This window comes from Anomaloglossus baeobatrachus, assembly GCF_048569485.1.
Source record: "Anomaloglossus baeobatrachus isolate aAnoBae1 chromosome 11 unlocalized genomic scaffold, aAnoBae1.hap1 SUPER_11_unloc_1, whole genome shotgun sequence".
NCBI lineage: Eukaryota > Metazoa > Chordata > Amphibia > Anura > Aromobatidae > Anomaloglossus > Anomaloglossus baeobatrachus.
This window is the reverse complement of record NW_027441825.1, coordinates 981,121-991,229: the sequence shown is the minus strand read 5'-3', so window position 1 is coordinate 991,229 and position 10,109 is coordinate 981,121. Positions and strand designations below refer to the sequence as shown.

At 42.3% G+C, this 10,109-nt stretch overlaps 1 pseudogene; it reads right to left on the bottom strand.

Moving 5' to 3' along the window:
- Positions 1-569: 569 nt before the first annotated feature.
- Positions 570-776, bottom strand: LOC142260375 (U2 spliceosomal RNA; annotated as a pseudogene).
- Positions 777-10,109: the final 9,333 nt, after the last annotated feature.

The window sequence follows — 10,109 nt, the reverse complement described above, 5'->3', positions numbered from 1 at the left end:
ATGGGAACCAGTTTTGGGCTCCACATTTTAAAAAGGACATTCAGAAGTTAGAGTCAGTTCAAAGGTGGGCAACTAGACTACTACAAGGAATGGAAGGCCTCCCATATGATGACAAGTTGAAAAAGTTATTAAGTGATTATTGGCTGCAATGGGGCTTTCTGGCTGGTGCCAGCCTCTCTTCTTAGCACACAGGAACCACAATCCCTACACCATGCTTCAATGGATTCTCTCATCCCAGCCCAGTAAAACTACATATTTTACACAGTCATAAGCAGCCAAAAGGGATCTATTCTATTCAATTGCAAATGATCTAGATAAGACTGAGAATAAGATACTGCACGGGACATAGCAGAGTTGGTCAAGTTGAGTGGAGATGAGTTTGCTATTTGGCACAGCTTTTTGCATCAATAAAGCAAGTAAAAGGTGTGAAAGATAAAAAAAAGGGTGAAAGTGTGAAAAGTGAATTGGCCAAATTGAGGTGCATATAAAGTTTTTGCTTTCTTTCAATTCACTAATGGGGCTCATTTGAATCAGGTGAATTGAGTTCTGCTTTTGGAAACTGGGTTAAGAAGGGGTGCACCGGTCCTGGAGGTACTGCAATACCAGGTCAATGCGTGCAGTGGACAGAGCAAGATTTTTTCCATCTCCTTGTTCTAAAAATCCATTTAATATATGGTCCCCAGAGAGGGGACGTATCAGATATTAAACTGATAAGAACAGATTTAATTTTTTTTTTTTTCTGTTTATCAGTAGGACTTCAAAATAACAAAGGTGATCGCCTCCCGTTGCCTGGGAACCGTCCAGGCACAAGAGGGCTATGTGTCACCAGAAGGCGCACACACTTCCTCAAGGCCGGCAGACGTGCAATCCCAGGCACCTTCCAGTACCGACCAAGGTAGCGTCCTCCGAAACTACACTTGATCTTAGCCAAAAGGCCGAGAAGCTATAACCCGAATTGGTTACGGCCTTGAGTGGCACCCTGGCCTATACCGGACACATCTTAGGGAGAGGGAGACAAACCCACGCCTACAGAAGACATTTTGTCACCCAAGCCAACCCTTGAAAAGGCTGTTTTGCAGAGCAAAAACAAGAAGAATGGTGCTTTTTGCAGCCGCCGCCCACTGCAATGAATCTGAATAACTCCTCCTTTTGGACACAAGCACCTCCCCTCCCCCTTGCAGTCTTTCCAATTCATGATACAAAAAGACGGACGGACAGGACAGGACAGGCTGCCTGACTTTCCGTCACTGCCACCCTTTGCCATCCTTGCCCGTAGAAAGCCCTTTCATCATCCCCAAACCCTAATCTTTTCCCTTCCCTTCCCAGATGCGTCTCACTCCCTTTCATTAGGAAGTGAGCGCAGCCTTTTCTCCGTTCTGCACATGCGCGACGTTAAACACAAATGCGCAGGCGTGCGTTCCATTACCCTCACTGCATTCCACTCCCATACAGGAAGTGGGCGCAGCTATTACTACGGTCGCACATAAAAGAACCCACGGCCACCACTGCACATAGCTGACTCCACCACAGGACACCCACTTCTACACCAACGCAGGTAAGACAGGATCGGCACCTCTATGCTCCCGTTACAATCAGGCTCAGTCACCATGTGATAACGCTCTCAACTCTTTAGTTGCAGGCTCCCCTTGCTTCACCTCCACTGGCTGTGCTGCCATTTCCTCTCCCACCTGGAAGGTATACTTTATTCCACTATTTTCCTGTTTCTCTCTTCCCCCTTTTCCCATAACCTACTTTTATCTGCATTTGTGGGGTATCTATATGCTATTTACATCATAGTTTTATTCATTAATATGGAAGGGAAGAGTGCCCATAGAGTGTTGAACTGCGGAGAGCAAGAGATTAAGCTGCTCCGATTTGCCACCATTGATAAGCTGTTCTCAGTAGATACACATGCTATCCAAACAGCAGCATCCACCATTGCTTCAGCCCACCAATTCAGTGACAGCTCACCAAGTCAGCCAGAGGAGTGGTGTAAGGAATTACACGTAGGCACTGACTCCACACCTTCACATCACAAGAAGGGGGTCTACAGGCTAGTGCAAGAATACGAGCAAGTCTTCAGCAAACATCCGCTAGACTTTTGAAGAATAAAAGGGGTCAAACACTACATCCCCACAAGTGCACACCCACCCATCAAAGAGAGATATAAGCCAAAACTACCTGCACATTACCAGTGTACCAAGGACATGTTGAGCAACATGAAGGAGGCTGGGGTTATCCGTGACAGTTGTAGCCTCTGGGCAGCTCCGTTGGTCCTGTTAAAGAAGAAGGACAGCACCACTCCCCTGTATTGAGGAATAGCTAGCTGCATTGAGAACTGCAAATTATTTTTCTACCCTTGATCTCACTAGTCGCTATTGGCAAGTGTCCGTTGCTGAGGCAGACCGGGAGAAGACCGCCTTTGCCACCCCGATGGGTCTCTGCGAGTTCAAAAGCATGCCCTTCGAGCTGTGCAATTTGCCAGGAACCTTCCAGAGGCTGATGGAATGCTGCTTGGGACACCGAAACTTTGAAACGGTACTGCTATACCTTTATGATGTTATTGTTTATTCTAAAGCAAACAAGATTTTAGGGTGTATAAAAAGGGAGATTAGATCCGGTGATCCCAACGTATTGTTACCCCTCTATAAATCACTTGTAAGGCCACATCTGGAATATGGGGTAAAGTCCTGAGCAGGTTGATAACCATTGGTTTGAGCATGGTAGGGTGTAGTGCGCATCTTCCTGCATCGGTAAAAGCTGCAGAAGTCCTTGAAGATTTCCGCTTCAAAGGCTGTGCCTTGATCTGTGAGGACTCTCTCTGAGTAGCCATGAGGTCTGCATAAGTGTGCTTGGAAGACCTTCGCTGCAGTATGGGCCATTAGATCTTTGACTTGTACCACAACCATAAATCTCGAGTAGTTGTCTACCATCGTAAGTGCATACGTGAGCTCGCCTCGATATTCTGCAACAAAACTCCCTTTTTCGATTTCAGTTTCAGCAAACACTCCTCTTCCTGTAGAAAATATTTATCATTACCTAAGACAGTCATTCTAATGCATGACAATATTAAGGCAATTTAGTTAAAACTTGTTTTAACTCACCTTTAAGGGGATTGATGTATTTCATGGTCAATCCAGGTTTGTCAGTGATGGCACTGACATAATGTATGGCGTCTTTTTCGGGCGTTATCCTTTGCCTTTTCATTGTGAAAATCCAGTTGCCTATATCAAAGCAAATTCTACTACTTGTAAAGTATGCAGAAAATGAAATGTAGAACATATAACATCAACTGCTTAGGAACGCATCATAGGTTAGTACTTAAAAGGATATTGTCATGTTCTAGTCATAATGCAAGCTGGACATTTTTCATGTTACCCTGTAATCGCCGGCCTGTTCTAATGCTCACAAGCCAAGATATAGGCTCAGCTGCTAAGGCTTCCCTCTGCCTTCTGAATGAAACTTGAATATGTCTGGGTCACTGTGTATATAGCAGGTGCTCAGAAAAAATAAGAGTCAATTCAATAGAAATAGCTCTGGCACACTATAGTGATCAATAACGTAAGAAAAGAACTCTTGGAATGCTGAAAATTCTTTATTTGTGCAAAAGGATAATTCATCCAACGTTTCGACCTTGTTTTTAGGTCTTTATCAAGGATAAAGTTAGCTAAGATCATAAAGGGTTACAAAACCATATAAACACGTAATTAGTACATAGTACAACATAACAGTACAATATATTGCTACTTGAGAGTACAATGGGTCAAATGACCATGATGCACATACAAAAATTTTTTCCAAAGCCATAGTGAAAACATTTGTACTGAGGAAAGAAAATTTCCACATGACCTATCTGGAGAAACATTCTGGATCAAACAACCAAAAATAGTCAAGCAGGTAAATACACACCTATATGGATAACAGGATGATATGTGTTCAATTGTATAGCGTCATTGCCATTAAGGTACAAATGGAAAACTTGCAATCCTATATAGTGAAGGAAATGAACACATATCATATCAAAGAACACAGGAACATGGGTGTGAGAAAAACCTCAATGTTTATACTTTGTTCTTTATAATGGTGTGAACATGTATATGTCTCAGTACCTTATGCACTTGAGAATTCTAGTGAGTAGATCATGAAAGCCTATTTCAGAACTGGAATCGGTAAATAATTGTAGGTGGAATCTAAATGAAAAGATGGTACAAGTGTTATCATGACACGTGGGCTATAACACAATGGACCGTGTGACAAAGAAGAAAGGAGAGAAAGAAGAGGAAGAAAATGCAACTACCTGTAACATTACGTGATAGTCACTGGTAAGTATCACTTGACAATTCAAGTGAAAAAGGATTCCTTTATTAAAGGGTTCTCAGTCGCCTCAGGATCATGAAATACTAGGGTAAATGATATGAGAATGGGTAAGAAGCACCACTAAAGGAAATATGAGATGCAGGACATATATCTATAAACCCCTGAACTACATGATAGAAATAAAAAGAAGAAAAAAGAAAAAAAAGAAGAAAGAAGAAGAACACATAGAATGCGGAAAGAGAATGGGTACAACTACCTGAGTTACTGCAGGGAGGCCCCTGGTTGGTATTGTGAGGGTTAGTGGAATTCCTTCACTGAAGGGTTCTCAGTTGCCTCAGGTTCGTGAAAAATGCTATAGACAAATAATGCCCGGAGAAAAGGGGTTCATATACAGCGAATAATGGTAATACAAGGTACATGTGTCACATGTAATAGTATATATATATATTGTACTAAGCTCTACACCAGAAATAGAAAGTAGTCCCTCTGCCTTCTGTCTAGGTGCCCTGAGTTATGTCCTGTAAACTGTCACAGGGACCCAGACACACATGTGTAGTAGGGGAATATCCCTGCTGAGATGCCAGTGCTAGAGCACTCGTTTGCTGTGGAGTTGAACGCTATGTGAGCAGTTCTTACCTTCAATGAGCAGAAGTCTCTTTTTTCAGATTTCAATATCTCTGTGGGTATCTGGCAGAAATATGGAATACTCTTTACTGCTAAGACCCTGTACACCACTCCCACTAAAGGGGGCTTTACACGCTGCGACATCGCTAATGCGGAGTCGTTGGGGTCACGCAATTTGTGACGCACATCCGGCCGCATTAGCGATGTTGCTGCGTGTGACACCGATGAGCGATTTTGCATCGCTGCAAAAACGTGCAAAATCGCTCATCGGTGACATGGGTCTCCATTCTCGATTATCGTTACTGCAGCAGTAACGATGTAGTTTGTCGCTCCTGCGGCATCACACATCGCTCCGTGTGACACCGCAGAAACGAGGAACCTCTCCTTACCTGCCTCCCAGCCGCTATGAGGAAGGAAGGAGGTGGGCGGGATGTTCCGGCCACTCATCTCCGCCCCTCCGCTGCTATTGGGCGGTCGCTCAGTGACGTCGCTGTGATGCCGCACAGACCGCCCCCTTAGAAAGGAGGCGGTTCGCCGGTCACAGCGACGTCGCCGGGCAGGTAAGTATGTGTGACGGGTCTGGTCGGTGTTGTGCAGCATGGGCAGCGATTTGCCCGTGTCGCGCAACAGATGGGGGCGGGTATCCACACTAGCGATATCGGGACCGATATCGCAGTGTGTAAAGTAGCCTTTAATAAACTGTGTAAAGGATTTTAAGTAAAAATCCACAATAAACCAGCGCTAGATGGGTTTTTATAATTTTATTAATAGACCACAAATAAAAAATTTTTTGCTATCCTTGTTTCAAGACAGAGTATTTGATAATATACAATACACTGATTATTACTAAAACCAAGGACCACATAAAACAAGGACCACATAAAATAAAAAATGAAAGTAATGAGAATAAAATTCTTTTGTATAACCAATTAACTTCGAGGTGATACAATATTCACATTGATTTAGTTTTACCAGTCTAATGTAATGCCCCAGCCGGTGGCATATATTTTGTTTGGTTAATAATTTAGACTTATACAATGAAAGATGTACTATACCACCCCTGGCTAACTTACAAGTTTTAAGTTGTACAATATAAGTTTGCGACGTTATATTCATATATAGGAAGGCAAACAATATTGGCAATTTAGTGGCACCCACCATACGTAATCTTACAGCACCTAATAAGGGAGGATTATTTGGCCTGAAAGGTTTTTTCCATGCAAAAGCTGTATAGTATGTAAGAATACAAAAAATATTTCACGGAAATCCTTCTTACAGGGGCAGTCAGAAGTCATGATTAGAGAATTTATTACATGTCAATCAAAGGGAGTAGTATATTGCATTCAATGTCCCTGTCAGAAAAAATACATTGGGAGAACTATTAGACCCCTATGGAAAAGGGTGGGTGAGCACATTAGAAGTGTTAAAAATAAATGTACTAAGCACCCCCTATCCAGACATTATGTGTTAAAACATGGAGGGTCCTTTAAAGGATCCCAAGTATGGGGCGTACAAAAAATAACTAAGGATTGGAGAGGTGGCGATTTCATTAAAAAAATGTCACGAGCAGAAAGCCAATGGATTTTTGAATTGAACACCTTGAAACCATATGGACTCAATAATGATATAGAACTGTTTGCTTTTAATTAATTTATATTTTTATAGGTAGAGGAGTAATAGGTACTGATAATAATACGGAGAGAAGGAAAAAAAAAAAAAAAAAAAAAAAAGCGATTGTCATGGAGATATATGTGTATATATGCATAATATATATTAAAATTGGTGCTTCACTTGCCCAAGGTTGATGTAGATATAAGGGGCTTTTCATATTATAGCAAATTTATATTACACCTTTATGATGTCCTTTTGTTAAATTTATTGTTGAAAAAAAGCATATGCATATATACACATTGTCTTCCCAGTATATGATGATACAAGCAAGGCTATATATAGGTCTTTTTAGAAAAACTTTTAGAAAAACCTTTGCACATAATTATATTATATGGCTATTATGAACGGTCTTTCACAAATTGATATATGTAGTGGTCATTGAATGTTGGTTGAATTTAAACATTAATTAATTTTATGCAAATTATAACCAATTAAATATATGCATAAATAGTGCTCTAGGCAACAGCTGAGTTATCCTTGAGGAAGGGGGCCGTTACACGCCCCCGAAACGCGCGTCGGATCAGGACTCTGTTTTTGCCTACCTCACCTGTGCGGTGATAACCTGCCAAGTAATCTCTCCCTCGTGTGGAATCAACCGGCTTCCACTGGACACGGTACGGATTGCCTGCTGGAGAGGTTGAGAGGTTACCGCTGACATTTCCTTTGTCTGCAACCAGGATACATTGGTACCTCCAGCGGTTCTGCATTGCTCGTTTGGAAGCGGATCGGAGCCTTGTGTGGTGCTAACCTGCCAAGCAACTTCCTCCTGTGTGGAATCAGTCAGCTGACACTGGATACGGTCTGGACTGCCCGCTGGAGAGGCTGAGTAGTTACCGCTGATCTTATTGTTGTCCGCAGCCAACATCTTGGTGCTTTCAGTGGCTTCGTACTGCTTGATTTCGAAAGTACATTTGGGAGAATACGGGACCGGCTGGTTTGTGGCCTTGTGAAGTGTTATAAAGGCTCTGTAAAGAGGGATGTCGGTAACCATACATCTCCCCCAGAGCCAGCACTAGTCGCGGCCACTGGCCTCAAAACGTCCGCTCTGGAAGTCTAACAGGTCAATCCTGTACATAGCGGTTCCAGCCTAATCAACGGAGAAATCCGGGGTGTTTTTTGCGGTCAAGTTGTTGTGAGGTTTATTCCCCCAGGCCCTGGGGGCGAATATAACGTCGCAAACTTATATTGTACAACTTAAAACTTGTAAGTTAGCCAGGGGTGGTATAGTACATCTTTCATTGTATAAGTCTAAATTATTAACCAAACAAAATATATGCCACCGGCCGGGGCATTACATTAGACTGGTAAAACTAAATCAATGTGAATATTGTATCACCTCGAAGTTAATTGGTTATACAAAAGAATTTTATTCTCATTACTTTCATTTTTTATTTTATGTGGTCCTTGTTTTATGTGGTCCTTGGTTTTAGTAATAATCAGTGTATTGTATATTATCAAATACTCTGTCTTGAAACAAGGATAGCAAAAAATTTTTTATTTGTGGTCTATTAATAAAATTATAAAAACCCATCTAGCGCTGGTTTATTGTGGATTTTTACTTAAAATCCTTTACACAGTTTATTAAAGGCTACTTTACACACTGCGATATCGGTCACGATATCGCTAGTGTGGATACCCGCCCCCATCTGTTGCGCGACACGGGCAAATCGCTGCCCATGCTGCACAACACCGACCAGACCCGTCACACATACTTACCTGCCCGGCGACGTCGCTGTGACCGGCGAACCGCCTCCTTTCTAAGGGGGCGGTCCGTGCGGCGTCACAGCGACGTCACTGAGCGACCGCCCAATAGCAGCGGAGGGGCGGAGATGAGTGGCCGGAACATCCCGCCCACCTCCTTCCTTCCTCATAGCGGCTGGGAGGCAGGTAAGGAGAGGTTCCTCGTTTCTGCGGTGTCACACGGAGCGATGTGTGCTGCCGCAGGAGCGACGAACTACATCGTTACTGCTGCAGTAACGATAATCGAGAATGGAGACCCATGTCACCGATGAGCGATTTTGCACGTTTTTGCAGCGATGCAAAATCGCTCATCGGTGTCACACGCAGCAACATCGCTAATGCGGCCGGATGTGCGTCACAAATTCCGTGACCCCAACGACTCCGCATTAGCGATGTCGCAGCGTGTAAAGCCCCCTTTAGTGGGAGTGGTGTACAGGGTCTTAGCAGTAAAGAGTATTCCATATTTCTGCCAGATACCCACAGAGATATTGAAATCTGAAAAAAGAGACTTCTGCTCATTGAAGGTAAGAACTGCTCACATAGCGTTCAACTCCACAGCAAACGAGTGCTCTAGCACTGGCATCTCAGCAGGGATATTCCCCTACTACACATGTGTGTCTGGGTCCCTGTGACAGTTTACAGGACATAACTCAGGGCACCTAGACAGAAGGCAGAGGGACTACTTTCTATTTCTGGTGTAGAGCTTAGTACAATATATATATATATACTATTACATGTGACACATGTACCTTGTATTACCATTATTCGCTGTATATGAATCCCTTTTCTCCGGGCATTATTTGTCTATAGCATTTTTCACGAACCTGAGGCAACTGAGAACCCTTCAGTGAAGAAATTCCACTAACCCTCACAATACCAACCAGGGGCCTCCCTGCAGTAACTCAGGTAGTTGTACCCATTCTCTTTCCGCATTCTATGTGTTCTTCTTCTTTCTTCTTTTTTTTCTTTTTTCTTCTTTTTATTTCTATCATGTAGTTCAGGGGTTTATAGATATATGTCCTGCATCTCATATTTCCTTTAGTGGTGCTTCTTACCCATTCTCATATCATTTACCCTAGTATTTCATGATCCTGAGGCGACTGAGAACCCTTTAATAAAGGAATCCTTTTTCACTTGAATTGTCAAGTGATACTTACCAGTGACTATCACGTAATGTTACAGGTAGTTGCATTTTCTTCCTCTTCTTTCTCTCCTTTCTTCTTTGTCACACGGTCCATTGTGTTATAGCCCACGTGTCATGATAACACTTGTACCATCTTTTCATTTAGATTCCACCTACAATTATTTACCGATTCCAGTTCTGAAATAGGCTTTCATGATCTACTCACTAGAATTCTCAAGTGCATAAGGTACTGAGACATATACATGTTCACACCATTATAAAGAACAAAGTATAAACATTGAGGTTTTTCTCACACCCATGTTCCTGTGTTCTTTGATATGATATGTGTTCATTTCCTTCACTATATAGGATTGCAAGTTTTCCATTTGTACCTTAATGGCAATGACGCTATACAATTGAACACATATCATCCTGTTATCCATATAGGTGTGTATTTACCTGCTTGACTATTTTTGGTTGTTTGATCCAATGTTTCTCCAGATAGGTCATGTGGAAATTTTCTTTCCTCAGTACAAATGTTTTCACTATGGCTTTGGAAAAATTTTTTGTATGTGCATCATGGTCATTTGACCCATTGTACTCTCAAGTAGCAATATATTGTACTGTTATGTTG